General features: G+C 42.3%; 1 long non-coding RNA gene across 2 annotated transcripts in view; it reads left to right on the forward strand.

Moving 5' to 3' along the window:
* The first annotated feature begins 6,617 nt into the window (after positions 1 to 6,617).
* The window catches only part of LOC120395579, a 28,228-nt gene continuing 9,866 nt past the window's right edge, over positions 6,618 to 24,979 (forward strand). Inside the window, exons 1-3 of one of the 2 annotated variants that reach the window (XR_005592709.1) lie at positions 6,618 to 6,687; positions 14,527 to 14,661; positions 23,199 to 23,290. This is a non-coding gene — a long non-coding RNA (uncharacterized LOC120395579). The remainder of the gene's footprint in view (positions 6,688 to 14,526; positions 14,662 to 23,198; positions 23,291 to 24,979) is intronic. The other variant, XR_005592708.1, reaches the window with a different exon arrangement.

Below are 24,979 nucleotides of genomic sequence, written 5' to 3' on the forward strand. Positions count from 1 at the left end.
GTTGGTGTTGAGTGCTGCACCATCGCGTCTATCTGCAGCATTCAGTAAAGATAGGGTGACATGTAAAAGAGTCAAGACAGGATTGTTTTCCCTTTCACTTCTGGGGGTGGGGGGGGGTGCGTAAATTGCCTAGCTATGCCCTGACCCACCGCGGACACTGTTTTTGACCCTAGAAGCATTTGGAGCTCAGCCAAGAATGCAAATGCTTTTCAGAGACTGCAGGAACTGTGGGATAGCTTGAGTCCTCCAGTCCATGAGCGTCCATTTGATTCTTTGGCTTTCCGTTACGCTTGCCACGCAGCAGTGCGCTGAGTCCCTGCTATGGCATCTGTCTGGAGATATTTAAAAAATGATTTTCGCTGATAGAACAGATTTGCCTGCCCTTACAGCGATCACGTCCGCATCGTCCATGCTGGAGCTCTTTCTTTATTTTGATTTTTAACTGCATCACCCCCCATGCTGATCGGAGCTCCACGCTGGGCAAACAGGAAATATTCAAAAGTTCGCGGGGCTTTTCCTGTCTACCTGGCCACTGCATCCGAGTTCAGATTGCTGTCCAGAGCGGTCAGTGGTGCACTGTGGGATACCGCCCGGAGGCCAATACCGTCGATCTGCGGCCACACTAACCCCAATCCGATATGTTAATACCGATATTAGCCCTACTCCTCTCGTTAGGGAGGAGTACAGAAACCGGTTTAAAGAGCCCTTTATACCGATATAAAGGGCCTCTTAGTGTGGACGGTTGTGGCGTTAAATCGGTTTTAGGCTCCTAAAACCGGTTTAAACGCGTAGTGTAGACCAGGCTTTAATGAAGTGAAGAGCCTTATGTGAGCTCTCTGCATGTGGGAGAATTTCAACTTTAGTAACTTTTCTGGAGGGATCCTCTGGATCCCTTTCTTAAACGGCTCATAGGTTGTATATCATAGGGACTCTCAATTTGACCACAGTGGGCTGGATGTAGGTCCCTGTGGAATAATACCACTTTACTGCTCCACCTTTCTCCTGCCTTGGGGGGATGCATTTTTTCTGGAAAGTAATGTCCTATTCTCCAAAGGCTGACCTGCCGACACAAGCAATAAATATATACTTCATGCATAGTAGCTGACTGGATGGCCCTTAACATTTAAAATATAAAATTACTGCAAGGGCTTTTGCCTTTTAAATTCACCATAAAAAGGCATAAAACCCAATGTGTCCAACTGTTTGATGTTTGGAGAACTCCAATTCAATCCCTACAAAGGTGCTTTGCAGCTGCACTGATGCAGTTGAAAATACTGTGTGGGTAGAAATGGAGTACCATTGATGACTGGCAGAGTATTAATAAAATCTTCCCTGTGCTCTTTTGTAACTATTAGGTGGTATTTTGTCATGGTGTAGTATAACTTAGTGAATTTGTGGATCATTGACACATCTGCATCAGGTATTAATGAGATAATATTACTAGAACTAGCACAAATGGAAAGTATAGGTCTATTGAAATCAATACAACTGCACACATTAGCATGCTACAGGTTCCACAAGAAAGAGTTCATGCTTAAAGAAAAAAAAGAGGGAACAGAAAGTAATTAGCTGCTGCTAATGCAGATTATAGTACAATTTTTCAGTGCTACCTTTAATTCTTGTTTAGTGCTAAGGAATCACCATAATAAGAGGCTTAGATATGTCAGAGAAAGCCACTTTTCCAGCACTAACTCAGCCATTTGATATTTTTTAAGATAAAAAAGCAATTAGTCTAATAACAGATTAAAGACCTGCAAAAAAACCTCTCCCCTCTCTCTTTTTGTACAAAAAATAAGCTAATTTCTTAAATGATATGTAGGAAAATATAAAAATGGGCCACATTTCTTCCTGTCCCCCCAATAACTACAAACCAGTCACAATTAGTTTTATTCACTTTTGCGAAAATTTGTTCCTAATTTGAAACATTTTGCCTGATCTAAAAACTCATGAACCAGAATTTAGTCCTGCAGCTAGTTTTAAATTCAGATTAGAGACCTCTTCTCAAGGGTGTTTATATTTAAAAACATTGACATGAGATAAACAAGGCTGGGGTATATTAATCACATTATTTGAAGGTGCCTCTCCCTCCCACAGTCTGGTCGAGCTGGTGTGAGGATTATTCACTCTTCCTGCCATGCACTGCCAGCACAAGGCCTGACACAGCTGAGGGTGTGCCAGGACTGCTGTCTTGCTGCACTGCAAAAGAGGCTGGGAAGAGGTGGGGCCATGGCAAATGGACTGTCCGCACAGGGGTGGAGAGCAGGCTGTATAATCCTGCACATCACATTAAATGCCTCAGTTTGTCTCTGAGTGTATGTGCATGCTGCAAAAAACATCCCCTGTGTCAGTGAGTTTCAGAGCCCAGCTTACCTGACTTGGTCTTGTGCTATAGGGCTAAAAATAGCAGTACAGATGTTCCCACTCCTCTTGCTGGGTTTCAGAACCTGGGTTCCAGCATAAGCCCAAGTGTCTGCACTGCTATTTTTAGCCTCAGCGTGAGCGGAGGCAGTTGATCCAGGCTCTGAGACTCACAGCTGTGGGGTTTGGTTTTTGTTTTTTTAGCAGTGCGGCCATACCGTAAGTGACATCTTCAGTTCTCTGAGACATATGCTAACAAAAGCCCTGCTGAATGTTATTTTTCAGTACTCACACATGTATTAGGTTCTTTACAAGGAAGGGTATTTTCAATGGGTGTGTTAACAGTGTCAGTGAAGGGTCATGCAAAACACCAGTTCTTTATTCCCTTTGATAAACTCTTGTGTGGAGCTGTTCTGTCCTGTTGAACAGCTATTGCATAGTGCCCTAGATCTTGCAGATTAAGAGCCAAATTCTCTGGCTGGGTGACAGCTGCTTGGGCACTACTGAGGGCCAGCTCCAAATGCCTTGCAGAGAACTAGTCTGGCATCGGAGAACTCTCCCTGTTGATCTGTGCTGTAGCTGGCACCTGCACCTTTGCCCTTCCTTCCTGTCATAGAGAGGATGGCAATCCTCCACTGTTGCAAGATACGTTAAGGACCCCTAAACCTATGGCAGAACTTTGAGTTGCCTGCCAGCAGCTCAAAGAGGAATTTGGGGGAAGTGCTGGAATGAATTCACTCCTAAGGGTCTGTTTCTGCAAAACTCCCATTGCCTTCAATAGGGCCAGGCCTGGTCTTAAAATTTTATATTTAGTCAGTAAAGTTTGTAATGTGCTTGGGGACCTATTTGGAGAAAGGCACGTGTCACATTAGGAGCAGAGCATTTGTCTTGGAAAGAGGTAGGAAAGGTCACGAGAAAGCTACTGTCTCACCTCTTCATTTATTTTAAAATATATTTGATCCCACACTGCAGGCAGCTCACAAATTTATAAGCAAGAATGTTCTGAGACTAGGCTCTCACTTTTTCTGACAGTAAGCTTTGGGACTGAGGTGGAATGTGTTAAGGGAGAGATTTATTCAGAGGATCTTAGAATCAGGATCAGGTCTCAAAATAATGATTTCATTTCATCTAGGAGGCGCTTCTTTTTAACTATGCATCCAGGTCCTCTGATAGCGGCAGGGAGAAAGTGAAAATGGGTCTGGTTTAAAGTGGCAGGTTCTAAACAACACCTCGATGTACTAAATGATGCCATTATTTTGTGGATTGAGAGTAATTACAAGATACCCTGGTCTGATGGCTCAAAACTTTCTCCCTTGTGACAAAGTTAACTTTAGAAAAGCATGAGCTTCTTGAAGAAGCATCAGAGTGGGAGCACTGGACGGATGCAGTGTAAGAGCAAGACGAAAAGAAGAGGAAGCATTGTACTTTGATTATTTTTTTCTTCTCCTTGCAGTTTGGAGGGCTTTTTTGGAAAGGGCTTCTTACTATGTTGTCCCCCATCCCCAAATTCTCACAGCCTATGTTTAAAAAAAGAAGCTTTCACTTTAGGCAACAGGAGAAGCATTTGTATTATTAAAGAAGATGAGTAAAGATTGTCCTTAGCAGAACAGATCTGTACCGCAACACAGAGATGTGGTATTTCAGTTAAGTATCATAGTTAATCTGCTATATATGCTATAGGAACTGCCTTCTGTAGTTAAACATTTGAGCACTTGCTTAAATCTCAGAGATCTCAGGATAGTTTCTGCAGCAACATCTTCTATAATTAATTGCATGTGTAATGCAGTCCATTTGGGAGGTCTATGATTACTCGGCTGAATATTACCCAAAGACATTACAATATCAATAGCACTACTAGTTTTAATTAAAACTTTGAAATGTCTGCCTGTTGAAATATTCATTATTGCACTTGATTATGCCGTTTTGTAATCTTCTACACTCTCTTCTCATTACATATTACCAAGGCTTTGGAAAAGGAGGCGTCTTCAAAGCACGCATATCTTCTTTAAGGGCAACAGGCCTTGGAAAGGTTTTTTCAATTTTGATTTTGTCAAAAACAGTCAATGGAGTGACTCCCCCTCCCCCAATCAAGGCCATAGTCCTATAATGCAAGTAATGCCAACAAAATCCTCTCTGATGGGGGTGGATGGTGCAATAGGTTAAATAAATAATGGGCCGAGGGATGTGCTGGCCGCTGCTTCCTGCCGCCCCCATTGGCCTGGAACGGTGAACTGCGGCCAGTGGGAGCCGTGAATGGCTGAACCTGTGGAGGCGGCAGGTAAACAAACCGGCCCAGCCCGCCAGGGTGCTTACCCTGGCGAGCTGCATGCCAAAGGTTGCCGATCCCTGAAATAACCTATTCTCTGGATATTTGTATTGTAATCTCCACTCTCCTCCTCACTGATGGAAATAAGATTAACATTTTCTTCCTAGTCCCAAGTAGGTTTGGTGAATGTCATAAAAACCTCCACAGAGTTTGCAGACTTTGCTCTAGAAAGGGCCAGGATTGGGAAAGTAAAGGGATTTTTAGATTGGAAAAGAAGAGTATTGGTAATGACAGGTGTGAAATCTTCCATGCAGTCATGTTGGCAATAACCAGTACTAATGAGCCTCTCTTTTAATTAATATCAAATTCAACATGCAAAGAAAAATAATTGATAATCCATTGTAAATATTGGAGACTGAGGAGAAAAAAACACAACAGAAACAGGCCTAACATGTGGTCTCCTGTTTCTAAAAAGTACACAGGCATTACATACAAGATATTCCTAATGTGAACTCTCCATCATACAACAAAACCTAATTTAGGGTTTATGGGGTCTCTCATTGCTCAAAGCAAGGAGATCAGGTATGTATGGCAGGAACCCTTTGTCTCTCAGTGGAAGAACACTTGCATTCCAAGGAGTGAGTCCAGTACCAGGAGACTCAGACCTATGTCTCTGCAGGGCTCTGGCAGCCATTACTCCTAGGCTATCTCCAGCATCCACAGGAAGACTAAGCTCTTTTACAGTCAATTGTCTTTGCCAATGGGCCATTAGCACTGTCTGGCTTTTCCATTGTTGTACCTGAAGGGCTGGTTGGGGGTGACGCACAAAGTAACACATTTGAAATACCGACACATAGATAATATTCCTAACTGTAGATACAGAAATGATACAGGCATACAATTTAGACAGTCACATTTGGTAAATCATAACCTTTTCCATGATATCTCATATGAGCTATCTGGCATAAAGTATATCTGTGTTATGTCATATTCATATCATAAACATATTTTCATAAAAAATATGGACTGAAATATCATACTCACCCCTTCAAGTTTGGGATGCCATTTTACAACTTTTATACCTGCCTGTCACAGGTTCTGCACAGGTTTCCACCCTCTCATGTCTGTGCCCTGTGCTCAGACTGGTCAAATAAAGAGTCCCAACGCCTTTCTCAACTGTTGCACCTCATGTCTTTATTCAGTGTTTCATGCAGTCCCCAATTCCCCTAACAGCTGTCTCCCCACAGACCTGTCCCAGGGTCTTCTGGCCCCTGAAGCTCATCTCAATTAGTCCACAGGCAGCAATCCAGCCCTCCTGCTTCCTCCCAGGTTAGCCCCTTACTGAGCTTTTCCCACGGCTTATATAGCCCTCCCAGTCCTTAACCCAGCTGTCTCTAATTGGCTCAGCCTATTACTCTGAGCCTGCCCTCATTAGGGCCCACAGCTGGGCTCCCTACTGCATGCTTGGGCCCCTGCACTTGGCCACTCTGCCTGTAAGCAGGGTGCGGTCAGCCTTTTTAGCAGGGCATCCACGGGGTTCACCTCTGCCCTACTACACTGCCCTACACTTCTATGTTTGTCTTTATGAATAGCATCAGCATGTTAATACTGGGGTGGGGATACAAGGGCTGACAACTTCCTGAATGGTCAGCCCATTGCTCTACTAGCTGCTAAACCATTGGGGCAGGCTTCATTCCATGTTTTTAATAGGTAGGATGAATCACCTAGGCTGGAGTGACAGAACAAGAGATATTTCAATTTAGTTTATTTTTCTCCTTTTAAAATGTACTAATCTAGCATGGCACATAAGCAACAAACTGTCATATTTGTCACTTTCTTTAAAAATGGATTTTTATAATCTTAAATTCCACCTGCTAAATCTCAAACAAAGTAGACTTGAGCCAGGTGTTTGTTTGTCAGTTCTCTTTACTTCTGTGACCAAACACCACCAAGATTCCGTGCCTGGGAAATAATGTTTCTTAAAGACACAGCTGTTGAAACATCAGGAGCTACTGTAGAAAATGAACCACTTATTCAAGTATGAAACATGGAGAAGAATTAAGGTGAGAATACAGTTTGTAGATCAGGTACAGCGTTCCTCAGAGATCGTACAATAGGTATTGGCCATCTAATCACTGGCCATCATTAATGGAGCGAGCAAAAGATTATGAATAAGTGCTTTCTATAACCAGGAGTTGGGGAGGAGGGTAAGAATGACTTCAAGAACAGAAATAAATGAACTGATGCTCATAGGCTGAAGAGAGTAAGAATCAGTTTGCTAGTGCTGCTGCAAATGCAAGAACAACTGATATTTTAATAAAACTAATCACCACTATTTCTTTACCCCCTTAGTAAGTGTATGCCTTTAACAGTCATTAACTTGCAAGCAACAAGGGAATATATATTTCCTTGAAGATCTGATCTAGTCAACAAAGTACTAAGGAGAACATCTTGCAGATACTGTTATAGAGAGGTGTTCTTTATTCTCTCCTCCATGACAACTACTGCATATGATTTTCACAGATTTACAGATTTTAAGGGCAGAAGGGACCACTTTGATCATCTAGTGTGACATCCTGTATAACACAGACCACAGAACTTCCCTAAATTAATTCCTGTTTGAACTAGACCATATCTTTGAGAAAAACATCTGATCTGGATTTAAAATATGCCAGTGATAGAGAATCCTCCACAATCCTCGGTAAGCTGTTTCAATGGTTAATTTCCCTCACTGTTAAAATGTGGCCTTTATTTCTAGTCTTAATTTGTCTAGCTTCAACTTCCAGCCATTATACTTCTTTGTTCCTAGATGCATACATTTACATTCTGCCATACAGAAACACAAATTGTCAAGTGTTCCAGAGAGCTCAGTATCAGTCACCTATCCTCTTCATTATTTACCTATCCTCCAATCTTTGCACCATCTGAAATCTTAATCAGTGATGATTTTATATTTTCTTCCATGTCATTGATAAAAATGTTAAATAGAGTAGGGCAAGAATCCATTTCTTTGGGACTCCACAAGAAACACAGTGGAGTCCAGTGATGATTCCTTATTTATTGTAAATTTTTGAGACCTATCAGTTTAATCCATTTAATGTGTGCCATGTTGATTTGGTATTTCTCTAGTTTATTAATGAAAATGGCATATTGTACAAAGGCAGAAGTCTAAATTTATTACATATACACTATTACTTTTATCAACCAAAACTTGTAATCTCATTAAAAAAAGATATCAAGTTATTTTGACAAGCTCTATTTTCCATGTTGATTGGCATTAACTATATTTCTCTCCTTTAATTCTTTATTAATCAAATCCCTCTCAGCTGTACCATTATTTTGTCCAGGATCAATGTCAGACTGACAAGTCTATTATTGCCTGGGTCAACACATGTACCCTTTTTAAATATTGGTACAACATTAATTTATTTCCAGTCTTCTGGAACTTCCCCAGTGCACCAAGATTTATTGAAAATCAACATTAATGGTACAGACAGATCCTTGGCCAGATTTTCAGATGCCAGTTATATGGACTGCTGATTTTAAAATGTCAAGTTTAGTAGTTGATGTTTACCATCTTCCTTAGTTGCTGTTGGAACAGGAACTACTTCATCATCATCATACGATATGACTATGTCATCTGGATCATTTCCCAAATACACAAGAGAAATATACATTGAATACTTCTGGCTTTTCTGCATTATTATTGATAATTTTACCATTTCCATCTAGTAGTGGACCAATACCATTGTTAGGATTCTTTTCGGTCCTAATATACTTTAAAAACTACTTATTGTCCTTAACTCTACTGGCCAATAGATTTCTCCTTTTGCTTTTAGCTTTCCTGATCAATTTTCTACAATACCTAACTTCTGATTTATATTAATTACTTTCCTTTTTCTCCCATTAGCCTTATATACAATACAGTATATACAATACAGCCAATAGGGAAAAAGGAAAGTAATTAACATAAATCAGAAGTTAGGTATTATAGAAAATTGATCAGGATCTATCTGTCTATCTGCTTTCTCTTCCTCACTAAGCCAGGTGGCAGGTTGTTTTTTCAATCAGGGTGGCATTCACTCTCAGTTGTAGATTTTTGGGCATCTAGTAGAATGTTCTTAAATAATTATCATTTACATTTTTCTGGTTATATTCTTTATCCTACCTGATTTGGCTCATAATTGTTATCAGGTTTGTGAAAATGGCCCTTTTAAAGAACCAAGGATATTTATTACTAGTTTGGACTTTGTATTTATTTGACTATGCAAACAAAATAGTCAAGTCATGGTCACTAGTACCTAAGCTTCCACTAATTTTTAGTTCTATGATCAATTCATCTTTATCTGCCAAGATGAAGTCTAAAATATAATTCCTCTGTGTTGGATGCAACACTTTTTCAGTTAGGGAGTTGTCATCTATAATACTTAGAAGTTCTGAGGACATTTTACTACTGGCAGCATGAGACTGCCAGTATGTGTCACTCAGATTGAAGTCCCCCATAATAATGCAGCTTATTTCCCCCTACATATTATAGATAGAGGCTTAAGGAACTGGTCATTTTGCACCATTGACATTCTGCCTCATCTCTCTCAAACCATCTGTATACTAAGATGGTCTGTGAGGGTAACACATAATGAGAAGAGGAAGTCTAGGAGAAAGTCTAAGTGAACAACAGTTGATATCAGTCCACTCATAGAATGGCCCACCAGCTGTAAAGTATTATCCTTTAGAGCAGTTGTGAGCAACCTGCGGCCCATCAGGGTAATCTGATTGCGGGCCGTGAGACATTTTACTGATGTTGACTGTCCACAGGAACAGCCCCCCGCAGCTCTCAGTGGCCGCGGTTCACCATTCCCGGCCAATGGGAGCTGCGGGAAGTGGCGCAGGTATCAGGGACATGTTGGCTGCTGCTTTCCACAGCTCCCATTGGCTGGGAACAGCAAACCCTGGTCACTGGGAACTGTGGGGGGCCATTCCTGCAGACGGTAAACATCAGCAAAATGTCTTGTGTCCTGCAATCAGATTGCCCCAGTGGGCCACATTCAGCTGCAGGTTACCCACCATTGATTTAGAGCCATTTGAAATTGATGTTCCACCAGTCTGTGGATGAACCAATGAAATACCGCCATACTCCAAAAGGAGCTTAGCTGATCCCTGACCTCCAACTGGAATAGATGATAGCCAGACCACAAAAAAGGTCCAGAGATCCAAAATATTTATCCTGTGCCAAATTCAGTCTTGGGACTAGAGCACAAAAATCAGATTAGCTTTAATGGGATTTGTACCCTCTTGTGCCAAGGCTGAATTTAGTATCCCTTGAATAGGGACTAGGACTGGCTGGATCACTACAAAAGCAATTTTCCCTCTCTTGGTATTGACACCTCCTCATCAATTATTAGGAGTGGCCCACATCCACACTGACTGAATTGGCCTTTTCAACACTGGTTCTCCACTTGTAAGGTAACTCCCTTCTCTTCATGTGCCAGTATATTTATGCCTGTATCTGTAAATTTCACTCCATGCATCTGAAGAAGTGAGGTTTTTTACCCATTAAAGCTTATGCTTAAATAAATCTGTTAGTCTGTAAAGTGCCACCGGAATCCTCATTGTTTTTGAAGATATACCATGTCTACCACTTCCCCCCAACCACAAGGCTTGTTACCCTGTCAAAGAAAGCTCTCAGCTTGCTTTAACATGATTTGTTCTTGACAAATCCATGCTGTTACTTATCACCTTATTATCGTCTAGATGTTTGCAAATTGATTGCTTAATTATTTGCTCCATTATCTTTCTGGGTACAGAAGTTAAGCTGACTAGACTATAATTCCCCAGGTTTTCCCTTTTTATAGATTGGCACTATATTTGCCCTTTTCCAGTCTTCTGGAATCTCTCCCATCTCCCATGACTTTTCAAAGATAATCGCTAATGGCTCTGATATCTCCTCAGTCAGCTCCTTAACATAAGAACATAAGAACATAAGAAAGGCCGTACCGGGTCAGACCAAAGGTCCATCTAGCCCGTGGCCAATGCCCCTGAGAATGATCAAGTGATCTCTCTCCTGCCATCCATCTCCATCCTCTGATCCTGGCTAATAGCCATTTATGGACTTAGCCACCATGAATTTAAACATTGTTATAGTCCTAGCCTTCACAACCTCCTCAGGTAAGGAGTTCCACAAGTTGACTGTGCACTGCGTGAAGAAGAGCTTCCTTTTATTTGTTTTAAACCTGCTGCCTATTAAGTATTCTTAAGGATACTCAAGTATCCTTGAGTATTCTAAGATGTGTTTCATCAGGTCCTGGTGACTTGAAGACATCTAACTTGTTTAAGTAATTTTGAACTTGTTCTTTCTCTATTTTAGCCTCTGATCCTACCTCATTTTCATTGGCATTCACTATGTTAGACATCCAATTATCACCAACCTTCTTGGTGAAAACCGAAACAAAGAAGTCATTAAGCACTTCTGCCATTTCCACATTTTCTGTTACTGTTTTTTCCCCTTCATTGAGTAATGGGCCTACCCTGTCCTTGGTCTTCCTCTTGATTCTAATGTATTTGTAGAATGTTTTCTTTTTACCCTTTATGTCTCTAGTTAGTTTGATCTCGTTTTGTGCCTTGGCCTTTCTAATTTTGTCCCTTCATACTTGTGATATTTGTTTATATTTATCCTTTGTAATTTGACCTTGTTTCCACTTTTTGTAGGACTCTTTTGATTTTTACATCGTTGAAGATGTGGTTAAGCCAGGGTGGTCTCTTGCCATATGATTGTTTGCTCTTGTGCCTTAACAATGTCTCTTTGAAAAACAGCCAACTGTCTTCAATTTTTTTCCCCTTAGACTTGCTTCCCATGGGATCTTACCTACCAACTCCCTGAGTTTTCTAAAACCTGCCTTCTTGAAAACCATTGTCTTTATTTTTCTGTTCTCCCTCCTACCATTCCTTAGAATCATGAACTTTACTATTTCACAATCACTTTCACCCAAGCTGCCTTCCACTTTCAAATTCTCAACCAGTTCCTCCCTATTTGTCAAAATCAAATCCAGAAAGGCCTTTCCCCTAGTAGCTTTCTCCACCTTCTGAAATAAAAAATGGTCTCCAATACATTCCAAGAACTCGTTGGATAATCTGTGCCCTGCCGTGTTATTTTCCCAACAGATGTTTGATTAGTTGAAGTCCCTCATCACTGCCTAATGCTGTGCTTTGGATGATTTTGTTAGCTGTAAAAAAAGCCTCTTATTCCTTGTTAGGCGGTCTGTAGTATACCCCTTCCATGACATCACACTGTTGTTTTACCCCCTTTATCCTTATCCAGAAACTTTCAACAAGTCTGTCTCCTATTTCCATATCAACCTCAGCCCAAGTGTATACATTTTTAATATATAAGGCAACACCTTCTCCTTTTTTTCCCTGCCTGTCCTTCCTGAGCAAGCTATACCCTTCTATACCAATATTTCAGTCATGCGTATTATCCCACCAAGTCTCTGTGATGTCATAGCTATGTTTATTTATTAGCAGTTTGAGTTCTTCCCGCTTATTTCCCATACTTCTTGCATTAGTTTACAGACATCTAAGATATTGATCTGATTCCCCACCCCCAAGTTCTGTCTTGTCTCTCCCTTATCCATGCTATAATAACCCATGTGCCCCCAAAATTCTGACCCTTCTACCAGGTCTCCTTGTTTTTGACTTAGCTGTGGGCTATGGTCACCTGCCCCCTTTGAATCTAGTTTAAAGCCCTCCTCACTAGCTTAGCCAGTCTGTATCCAAATATGCTTTCCCCTTCCTCGATAGGTGGACCCCATCTCTACTCACCAGCCTTTCTTCCTGGAACAGCATCCCGTGGTCAAGGAAGCCGAAACCCTCCTGGTGAAACCATCCTCGCAGCCAGGCATTCACCTCCAGGATGCATCTGTCTCTGCCTGGGCCCTACTCTTGACTGGAAGGATCAAATCTGCACTCCCAGCTCCTTCGCCCTTACTCCCAGAGCCCTGTAGTCACTTCTGATCTGCTGAGGGATGATCCTCGACAATCCCTCCATAATGTCTCATATACGGGCCCCTGACAGGCAGCATACCTCCCGAGATGCCATGTCAGGGTTACAGATGGGTACCTCTGGCCCCTCAGAAGATAGTAACCATCCACCACTACCCTACATTTCCTCCTGGGAGTGGTGGCTGTGATCCTCCTAGCCTTTGGGGTACATGGCTCCTCTTCCTCCACCTTTCAGGGTGATTCCTCATCTCTCATTGCCAGGGTAGCATAACGATTGTCCATCACCATGTTGGGTGAGTTGGGAGTAGGGGTGGAGCACTGCCTTCTGCCAGAAGTAACCAGCAGCAAGTGTCACTTATCCTCTGGCTTTTTAGGACTTCTCTTCTAGGTCAGCCCTACCCCCTTGTTAATCACACAGCGGGAGGGTGATCACAAGGCTGATTGAGGCTGAGCAAAGATGATCAAGGATGATCCAGGGAACAAAGGATCAAACCGTCCCAGACACACAATCCCAACTGACTCTGTAACTGAAATAACCTGAAAGAGAAAGAAAAACACATACAGCCAAACAAACTCACTCACCCCAAGGTTAGTACACGCACCTTGTTTGTTCAGCATAGGGATCTCCTTCTCCCCCTCTCAAATTCCCCTGTTTGTGGTCCCCTGTTCATTAGGGCCTCATTGTGGTGGATGCTTTACATCAAGAGACAGTCTCTGCCTTGGGGAGTGTACACTCTAAATAAACATGAGAGATGAATGATGGAGGGGAAGCAGAGGTACAAAGAGGTGAAATGACTTGCCTAAGGTCACGGACCCAAGTCAGTGACAGACAGGGCTGGCTCCAGGCACCAGCTTATCAAGCAGGTGCTTGGGGCGGCAACTCCGGAGCGGGGCAGCACTTTCAGGTATTCGGCGGCAATTCGGCGGAGGGTCCCTCACTCCTGCTCGGAGCGAAGGACCTTCCGCTGAATTGCCGCAGATCGCGATCGCGTCTTTTTTTTTTGTTTTGGCTGCTTGGGGCAGCAAAACCCCTGGAGCCAGCCCTGGTGACAGAGCTGGGAAAAGAATCCAGTCTCCTGTCTTCCAGTCCAACATCTTATCCGCTGGACCATGCTGCTTCTTCACACAATGGCAGACAACTAAAGAGAAACAATACAAGAAAGGAAGTTAAACATTTTTTGAAATCTTGCGGTTTAATTGATTCCTCTTTCCAATCTATGAAAGCAAAATAATTAACATGCAGCAGAGCTGGATTGCTTTAAAACTCTTTGTGGTTTAAACAGCCAACCCAGCAATCAGCATTTCTGATTACCCTCCCCTGTCCTCCTGTAAGCGCTTAGACAAATACTTGTTCCACAAAACACAAGAATTATCCCATGTGTTTACCATAGCTGTTGAGAGCTCTTTTTCCAAATGTCTTGAACTGAGAATTATTAGTGCTGGACATTAGTCGGCATCTTAAGTAAAGGGGAATGACCAGAAAAACTTCTGGAACCAATATTTTCAAGTAAGTTACAGGCTGTAAATTGTCACTGGTTTATATTTAACATGTATATTAAGCAATGTTGTGAATAAATATTATTCACTTGTAGTTATAATTCCAGCTATTCTGGAATTCAGACAATTGTGATTTGAATTGGTTAGTGTTGTAATACCAGTTCCTGTAAAAAGTACATATAGGACTACCAGATTAAACCACACATGAAGGATGAAAAACCTGAAGAATCAGACCCTGAAGAAGAGCTCTGAGTGAGCTTGAAAGCTTGTCTCTGTCGCCAACAGAAGTTGGTCCAATAAAAGATATTACCTCACTGACCTTGTCCCTTTAAACCCACATGGCAGTAGTGTTCAGTGTAAAGGCTGTGAATTCAGTGTTAACCTTCTCTTTTCCACCTATGTATGTATAGCTCCTTCTGGGCCTGGTAAGAGTGAAATGCAGGAGAACAGACATGGTTCTTCTGAGAGAAGGGACTAGGAAGTTGTGAGACAGCAGACGTACTCTGCAGGACCACCCACTGTGCAGGGTGGAAGCCCATGCCAAGGTAATTTTATCCATGGGAATGTGGGTGAGTTTCTGGACTGGCTGGGAGAATGGCAAGAACACACCTTGAATGGGCAGACTAGTCACAAACACTATGTTGGGAGCAGTGCATCAGACTGTGGCTTCTCCTATGTCCACTAAGCCGTGGCACCAGCTCTGACTGAACTGCACAAGAATTCCATACCCTGCCTTTAGGAGGTGGGGTGGGTTTCATTCCCTTTATACTATTTATGTGTATATTTTGGCATTGTGCAGGGGGCCAGATTTAATCATTTGGCAGCATATAATCCTCTGATGACTTCAGACCATGGCAGACCTTACAACCCAGGGGCTAAAATATGGGGTGCCTTGTGTACAAAACTCCACTCTGATCATCTGTGGCGATTGCCAGCGAACTCACCCATGTGCTATACCACCTCAGCCCTGGGAGAGAGTGAGACAAAGGGGCACCAGCTCCCTTGACTTTCTCGTGTGGTGCACATCCAAGGCTGTGTTCAAATCCTGCCGCTTCTTCCTGCAGATTAAAAAATATCTGCCCTTTTTTCTCTGCCCACTCTGCTAAAACTCCTGTTCAGGCTCTCAGCAGCTTAATTACTGCACTATACTGTACTATACTCTGATACCCATATCATGCCTCTTCTCCCCTCCCAGGTCAATACAAAAAAGCAGCTGGTAAGATCATCTTTCTTGCTCTCTGACCATGTCACCTCCTTTTTTGAATCCCTTCACTGACTTTTCCCCTTGAACACAAGTCTCTCAGGTTAATGTTTACAACACTGCCTCCCTCTGTATTTCTCTGCTCATCTCTTACTTATCACGTGACCCCCTCACAATTGCTCTTCCAATGATGCCAGCCCTCAGCACCCTTGTGTATGATCTTCCCACAAACTGGTTTGTTCATGTTCTCTACACCATGGTGAATTAAGGCACAAGGCCCTGTTCTCCTTTGAAGTCCTTCTCAAGATGAAAACCATTTGCAAAAATCAATGTTCTTGATGATGGTGATGGTGGGGTTTTTGAGGAAAATTTTCATCAGAAAAATTTTTCAGTTTTTGTCAGTTTTTTGTTTTCAGTGAACTCTTCCTAAGTGCTTTTAAGCTGTTAGACAATGGAAAAAAACATTTCATGAAAAATATTGCAGATGCTATTTCTCTCTGTTTTTTTTTTCAACTAAATTTTCCAACCAGTTCTACTCTGGGTTCATTGTTGCAGTGATAGCTCCAAGAAATTGCCCAGTGAATGATAGCTAGGTGGATTGGCACTCAGGGGGAACTGATATTATTTATTTCAAACAGAATTTTTTTTCAAATGCTTTTGAGCCATCGCCTTGTGCTCAGAGCTAGTCTCTGTAAACGTGATTTAACTATTGTTCTTTTTATCCTCTGTTCTATTGTTCATCACATTCACTCATTTTAGCTTGTTTTATCAGGGTAGTGACCATATCTTCCTGTGTGTACGTATAGCACGTAGTGCAATGGTGCATCAGCCCTGATGGGGCATTTTGGTGCTACTGCCATACAAATCTGATAATAATTATTAATTGCTAGTGTCTTAGCTTTGGGCAATCAGAGAGAAGGAGCATGATTGGCAAGAATGTAAGAAGCATGTTCCACCCACAGCTGTATTCCAGTCCTGGACTACCCTTTTCCCCCCAGCCAAAAAAATACTCCATCAACTAAACTCCTAACTTATTCTAACTCAGAGCTGGAATAAGCTATGTGGAGGCTAGCTGAGATGAAAGATGGGAACAGAGCATAAGGAAGCAGGGAAAGGGCAGGGAGGGCTCACTCCGGGGATGCAACTTTAGGAACAAATTTGGGAGCAGTGACTCAAAGTAAGTTGTGGCAGAAACCCCTCGACTTAGTTCACAGAGTCACACAGGACATTTTGTGAAGTACAGGATATTTACTGCACCTTTCAGCCCAGTTTTATTCCTTTTTATAGTATAAATGTCCTAAAAGTGTGATTTATGAGTGAAATTCTTGGAGTGTCTCAACTGCAGTGGAACAAACTCTTCTGCCTCAGTTCATGGCAGCACTTCACAAGGTTGTAACATGCATTGTTTTTATTGCAGTTTTCTAAGTGGGACTAAACTGATTGTTAAGTTCTGGTGGTTAGTACAGGGTCAGCAGCCTTTGTCATGCGGCTCGCCAGCGTAAGTTCCTTGGTGCGCCGGGCTGGTTTGTTTACTTGCAGTGTCTTCAGGTTCGGCTGATCGTGGCTCCCACTGGCCACGATTCGCTGCTTCAGGCCAATGGGGGCTGCAGGAAGCGGTGAGGGCTGAGGGATGGGCTGGCTGCTGCTTCCCGCAGCCCCCATTGGCCTGGAGCGGTGAACTGTGGCCAGTGGGAGCCGCCATCGGCCGAACCTGTGGACGCGGCAGGTTATATAAACCGGCCTGACCCGCCAGGGGGCTTACCCTGGAGAGCCGTATGCCAAAGGTTGCTGATCCCTGAGTGTAATGTATTCTTTACACTTCTGTCAAGTTGTTTCCCTGCTTACGGTTAAAAAAATATTTCTTTGAGTTCTGAAAGGGCAGTAAACTGGCCATTGGTTTCACCTGATGCTTTATTAAAACCAAGACTGGTCCATGAATAAACTAAATAGATGAACAAATTTTTGCATGTGTATTAAGGATGGATTAGTTTGAATGAATTCCCCCGAATGTTTACCCAATAGGAAGCCAAACAGAACAGAAGTCAAAACAAGGTTCAAATTGGGTTAAATGTTTGAGTTTTTGCCATTCATTTACTGTTCTCTGAACTAGCTGGTTTCTCTGATTTTACAGATGGATGAGTAGCAAAACATTACAAGAGGGGCTTTTCTTATGGCATTTCTGATCTGTTTGGAAATGGGAAGCATCAACACCCACAGAAAAAAGACACACACACAGATTTTTTTTTTTAATCAGAGAGTTTCAAAAGGCTTCAGAAAAGCATCTGAACTTTTGGAAGCTCATTGTAATTTGGCTACCACCAATATAATATGCATCCATAGTTTCATTTCTGTAAGGTATGCACTTCAGTACACCGGCCACACTTAATTATTGGCTGAAAATCAGGCCCCTTTTAAAGTGTCTCTAAAACTGACACCCAAAATTGCTTGCCATTTTTGAAAATCTGTTGGATGATTAGAGCGGGTAGGGGACAGCTTTCTGTAACAGATCTATTATCATAATGCCTGAAGTCCCTTTGTACAAGGCACTGTACAAACACCCAGTGACAGACAGTACCTGCCCGGAAGAGCTCACAGTCTAACTTGGCAAGACCGACAGGTAGGTAACAGGAAGTATTTTTAGCTCCATTTTACAGATAGAGAAGTGATGCTTAGAAAGATTAAATACCTTGCCCAGGGTTACACAGAAAATCTGTGACAGAGCTGGGAACTGGGCTTAGATCTTCTTAAGCCTGGACAGTGCACCACTGCAGGTAGACAGGAAAAGTTTTGAATGGGCAGGCAAATCTGTTCTATCAGCGATGAAATTCATTTTAAATATCTCCAGACAGATTCAAAGGCGCTCCATGGACTGGAGGACTCAAGCTATCCCACAGTTCCTGCAGTCTCTGAAATTTGCATTCTTGGCTGAGCTGGGTCAGGCCACCTCCAGAAGTGAAAGGGAAATTGACTCTTTTACATGTCACCATCTTTACTGAATGCTGCAGAATGGTGCAGCAATCCTCCCCACGCTATGGCTGGCTGTGGTACATGATGACCAGCATCTGTTAGGTCGATCAAGGGCGCCTGGTGATGGTACAGTATGGCTGATAACCATCATTGTCATAGCAACAGGGGCTGAGCTCCAAAGTGCCCCTGAACTAGCAGAGGGATGCTCTCCTCTCCACACACTCCTTACTGTCCTGTCTGGACTAGCATAGCAGCTGGTAACAAGTCACTGTGTCTTATTCCAGGAAGGCTGAGGAGGTGGGGTTTGTGAATAGAATACAGCTCATAATTTCTGCAGGATCTGACACAGAGCAGTTCTCTGATACAGTGGTTCTCTAGTAAGGCAGGACTGATTTTTAGATATTGACTCAGGAGTCATTCTGTCTAAGAGCAGCCAGGGCAAATGGAACAGTGCAAAATATTTATGGATTGGTAGATGGTAATAACCATCTCTGCTGTCATGCAAAAGCAAAGCATGCTGCTGTGGCGCTGCTGAATCGCCTCTGTCGTGACAGTCACAAAAGGCAAAACAGGCTCCATGATTGCCATGATGGCATCTGTGTCTGCCGTTGCTCAATGATTGTGCCCCATCAGGCACTGGGATCTCAACAAATGCTGCGGAACTATGGGATAGCTAATAGCTACCCACAGTCAGAAGTCGATGCTAGCCTCGGACCGTGGATTTAATGTGTTTAGTGTGGCCGCGCGCACTCGATTTTATATAATCTGTTTTACAAAACCGGTTTATGCAAATTCGGAATAGTCCCATAGTGTAGACGTACCCCTAGTCTCAGTCCAGTGATTTAACCACAAGACCATCCTTCCATTCAGATATTGTACCACAACTTTTAGTTGCAACCACTTTTTTATTAACCTACCTTGTTTGGGTTCTTCCTTTTAAATCATTCAGCACTGTGGTGTTGTTAATTGTATAGCAATTTTCAATATTCAATGAGTATATTATCCAGGATTACTTCATTAAAGAAAACCAAAATTGATTGATAAAGATCCCTGGATCCCTCAGTTTTCCATCAGATTAACAACTGATTAATTAAATTAAATGGAAACCACTGTAGTTTTCATACATAGAACTCAAACAGGAATGGATTAAGACTTTTTGTAGCCCAGATCGACCAAAATTGGGACCCCCCCAAGTTTGTTTATGTACTTCTAATAACATGAGTGGCAAAAGAGTAAAAGAAGTGAGTCCATTTACTTACCTTGGCAGTGACATGCAAGTCAATGCGGATGTCCACAAGGAAATAATGTCATGAACTTGCAAGGTGGCAGCTGCATTTATGAGTTATACAAGACCTGGTCATATAAAATCTACAGTTTAAGGACCAAACTATGAATCTTCAACTCAAATGTTGTTTTCATCTTAACCTATGCATGTGAATGTAGGAAATCCACCAAAGGTACAGACAGATGTTTAAATGCCGTTGAAAGCAAATGCCTTAGAAAAATACCAGATATTAAATGGAATTATTTTTTAACAAAATTGAGCTTTGTCAGAGAGTTCAACAACCATTGTCTTTAAAGTTATTCAGAAGAGAAGAGGGAAGTGTTTGGGACATGTGTTAAGAATGAAGCCAGAGTCTGCCATGGCAGGCATATCATTGGGCAACTGGAGGAATGAACAAAAGGTACTGATCAAAAGAATCCTTTCATCAAACACTACATAGAGGAGGGAAAATTCCAGGATTCAACCACATAGAGTACCTGGTCAAGATAGACGGGGGGTGGCAGAGCATCATTCATGCCATAAGTAACATCTAATAGCGCGGGCAGGATTCAGATCATGAAAGAAGTCTAGCTATTGTAGTGATAAATATATTTTAAGTTCTTAAAATAGACACATGGTGAAATGAGATACAGCGATAGACTGAAACAGAGAGTATCTGAGCCCCACACTGGCTTCTTGAACTGCTTCAGTGGTTCAAAACAGTTGAAGAGCAGGATTAACCAGACACCCAGGGATTTCATTGTGTAAGGGGATCCCTAGGTGGCATATGGAGAGTTGACTTTGTGGCTCTATGCCACCTTCACTTCCAGAGAAATGATCTCATCATGCCATAATGCCATTGCTCATTGAATCCACCCAGCAAACAGGTTCTGTTATTTATCAACATGTATTTTCAACTGATCACGTTCCTGCATCTTTCTTTACTTTTGTTTTTCCAGGTCATGGCAATACACCCAAATAAGGGTACCTCTAGTGTCCTGTTTATATTTCTTACACTTGAGGAAGCTGAATTTAATACCAATATCCCCATAGAAAATTCCATATCTTTCACCCTCTTGATGTGGACCATTACTTTACTTTATTGCTTTTCAGATCTGCTGATGATCCCTTACTTCTATGGCCCTTTATTTTCTCTCTGACTTCCTATATTTTCCTCTTTGCCTTCCTATTATTAATTATTAGTTATTATTAATTATTATTATTATACATGTAAGCCATAGTCATGGACAAGGACCCCATTGTGATAGTTCTGTACAAACACAGAACAAAAAATGGTCCTGTGCCAGAAAGTTTATGATCTGACTATAAGACAAGAGAAAACAGATGGATACATACAGACATGGGAATATAAGGAAACAATGAGACAATATTGGTCAGCATGACAGGCAGTGATCTCGGCACACTAGTGACTACACCGTTGTCAAGCTATTTGTAGGCATCACAGCAAATGTAGAGTTTTGAGGACAGATTTGGAGGAGGTTAATAAGGAATTTAGCAGATGTTTTTATGGAGCTCCTCCCATGGATGAGGGGCCGCATGGGAGAAAACACAAAGGTGCTTGTTTAAAAAATTAACAAGTGGGCGATGGAGGCTGGCAACATGGGCTGTAAGGAGGTAGGAGCCGACAGCTTTCCTCCTCTCTCTTTTCCCTGTAAATGTCCATCATGACCCTCTCCTTCCCCACACTTGTTCTTCCTTTACTCTCCATCTAGTGCACTTTCTTTCCTGTCTCTGGTCCTTTCCCCTGCCACCTTTCTTCTAGTCCCTTTCCCCCTCCTGCTGACAGTGTGGGAACATTGGCTGTGCAGCTCCCATGCTACCCGGTCTCTTCATTGCCTCTCAGATCTCAACTCTGCTGTCTTTGTATGTAACAGGAGGGTGTACAATGCTCTCACACCTTGAGTCTTAAACACCCAACACAGGACAGAAGGATTTGGCTAGAGAAAATTGAAAGGTACACATGGTATTATTTTTTCAATTAAGTGTTTAGAAAAATCAATGCTTTCCTACAAGAAACGACTATACATATAACTCCAGTCTTCCATGCAATTAGTGCTGCAGAAAACCAGTGTGTTTGAGAATTCCTGAGGCCAGCAGCAGCTCCAGACACCAGCGCTGCAAGTGCGTGCCTGGGGTGGCAAGCTGCGGGGGGCGCCCTGCCGGTCCTTGCCAGGGCAGCAGTCAGGCAGCCTTCGACGGCTTGCCTGTGAGAGGTCCACCGGTCCCACAGATTTAGTGGCAATTCGGTGACGGGTACGCCAAAGCTGCAGGACTGGCGGACCTCCCACAGGCAAGCTGCCGAAGGCTGCCTGACTGCCATGCTTGGGGCTGCAAAAAAGCTAGAGCTGCCTCTGCCTGAGGCGTGTGTAGAAGTCAAATGTTCCCCTACTAAAATAATCTGAGGGAAGAGCCATACTGTAAACACGTTTATAGTTAATCCCTTCCCACTAACATAGTTACCTTTCTACTGTCATATCTCTCTAAAAACCTAAGTCACTGTCAGCCACAAAAATACAGAATATATATTATGCAGATACTTCTTAGCAATCTAAACCACATTACATGCATATACTAGAGTAAGAAACAAAAGGTGAAAATGGCATGTGCAATATTCATTAATTTTTATAGAATCAGCAAAGACTCACATGATTCTGTATCTAGGATAAAGCAAATTGACCAGCTTTGCCCTGCTAGCACTACAAAAGGAAATTAGATGGAGCCTTAAAGTCAAGAGAAGATGCTAAACTGAAGCTTGTCATGATAGGATACTAGTTCCTGCTAACTTCCAGAGGAGATCCAGCCAATCCAGGGTCTGACTATCTTTAGGAAATGTTGTAAAACCTTCCTCTATGGAAAACCTTAACAAGAACAATACATAGAACAAGAACATAACAAGAACAACACTAATCCTGCCCCCCTAAAATTCAATGTCTCTAATATCGCCCCATAATTACAAAGCAACTAAAGAAACAAAAACATAACTCTACCCCCAAGAAGAGTTTTTTGTGTACCAAAAAGGGAGAAGAGCCCCATACATCAAGAAGTCAATTTTACACCGAAGGCTCAGAGACTATGGTGATGGGTGGCAGTATAAAAACCTTACCATAGCCAGAGAAAGCTTAGTGACTTACACAGACTAGGTCACTGAATTGTGTTTTACAAAGTATACAATATACACAAATAAGAAGGGAATAAAGAAGGTCAGGAGAAGCTGTGAAAAACAAAGCTCATGCTTTTTGGCAAATAGTCTTAGTATCTGCAAGGAAAAAGATACCAGATGCAGTATATACTGTCTAAACAGAGTTGTTTCTAAATGTATTAGTATGCTTTTAAGATTTCCTTTGAACCATGAGTTACTCTTTAAAAGGCTACTGCTTATGATGTTGGGCTCAAATTTTAATCTTTTAGCTAGATAGTTAGACAGATAAATAGATAATTTGCCAGCTTCAAATCTAATTTTTATACTGTGCCCATCCCCATTGTATCTGAGCATTTTGGCACATTTTCCCCTTAAATGAACATAAGGTTCTCTAACTGACTCCACCCACCACTCAGTGAGAGTTGCTTTTGAGGGGCATTATTATAAAAGAGCTAGGTCAAAGACGTGCATTTTTATTTTTACTATGAAGATGCTGAGGTTTGATGTCATTCTGATCTGATCTGGAAATGAGGTTGGGAGTCATGGACCAGTCCCTGAGAAAGCTGTGTGTCCTGTGCGCAGGTGGGTGACTCTTGAAGCTGACAGTTCTATTATTCCAGTGGCACAGTTCTGCTGTGGGAAGTCATCATGATCACATAGGGTGGAGAGGTTCCTTGGGTAAACTGGGCCAATCCCACATAGGACTTTGAAAATGAGGACCAAACTTTGAAACTGGTCCAGTGGGACAGCTGAGCTGATGTGCTCTCGGAGGCCTCAGTTGCTCGGCAGAAAGGCTGCTGCATTCTGAACTAGTTGTAGTCTTTTTAAGGTCACCAATTTGATTCCTAGATGTAGTATGTTACAATAATCAGCCTGCTGGTTACCAGGGCCAAATCCAGATCAGACCTTAACAAGAACAAGTTCAGAGGTACTGGCTTGTTGGGTCGGAGGATGGCATATTGCCCAGCCATGGCAATTTGGCTCTGCAGAGGCAAAAAGAGTACAAATAATTAGCGTGACATAAGGACAATGGGAGAAGAGGTTAAGGAAGGATGAAACAGATGGCAAACAATATGCAATATTGGATGAAGTACAATTTGTAAGCAGGAAATATACAATAATGGTTTACTGGTACTTCACAAGCACTGAAGGGAAGGGACCATCTCCAAGACGGTGGTCTACATTGCAGTGCTGCTCCTTATGGAGATGCTTTCCTGAATCCCAGGTTTTGCCAGTGTTTTCCTTTGACATGCCACATCTCGGGATTGGTTGGCTGCTTTAGAACTTTGCTAATTTATCCTGTTTCATAATAGCTCTGCCTAGTCTGCTGAAGAGCTCTGCTGACTGCCTGTAAATACAGTTAAAGGAGTTTCACTGAGCTCACTGCAAGGGCTTGATCAATGGGCTAGCAGAAGCAAGGGAAGAGAGGCTAGAAAAGCTTTGGCAACTGCACCTACAATTCATCCCAGCTCTGGGTATTACACTGATTTCTGGCAGCTGCCCAGTCAGAGTTAATTCTCACAACCCTGCACATGTTGGTTGGAGCTTGAGGCTATGGGACTACTGGCAATATAGTGAAAATGCAGAATAATAGAGATACAGGCCCTAGCCCCAACCCAGTTCAGCAAAGCACTTACCCACATGTTAACTTTAAGAACATGATTAAATGCTTTGCTGAATAGGCAGGGGATTACTCATGTACTTAAGTGTTTTGCTGAATCAGGACTTCACATAGTTAGCATGGTTAAGGCTTATGCAATTGAATGGAGATGATGGGTGAAATCCTGACCCCACTGAAATCAATGGAAAAACAACGAGGAGTCCTTGTGGCACCTTAGAGACTAACAGATTTATTTGGGCATAAGCTTTCATGAGCTATAACCCACTTCATCAGATGCATGGAGTGGAAAATGCAGTATGCAGGTATTAATACACAGCACATGAAAAGATGGGAGTTGCCTGACCAAGTGGGGGGGGTCAGTGCTAATGAGGCCAATTCAATCAGGGTGGATGTGGCCCATTTTCGACAGTTGACAAGAAGGCGTGAGTATCGACAGAGGGAAAATTATTTTTGTAGTGACCGAGCCACTCCCAGTCTTTATCCAGGCCTAATTTGATGGTGTCAAGTTTGCAAATTAATTCCAGTTCTTCAGTTTCTTGGTGAAGTCTGTTTTTGAAGGTTTTTTTTGTTGAAGAATTGCCACTTTTAATCTGTTATTGAGTGTCCAGGGAGATTGAAGTGCTCTCCTACTGGTTTTTGAATGTTGATGT

This window comes from Mauremys reevesii, linkage group 1, assembly GCF_016161935.1.
Source record: "Mauremys reevesii isolate NIE-2019 linkage group 1, ASM1616193v1, whole genome shotgun sequence".
Lineage (NCBI taxonomy): Eukaryota > Metazoa > Chordata > Testudines > Geoemydidae > Mauremys > Mauremys reevesii.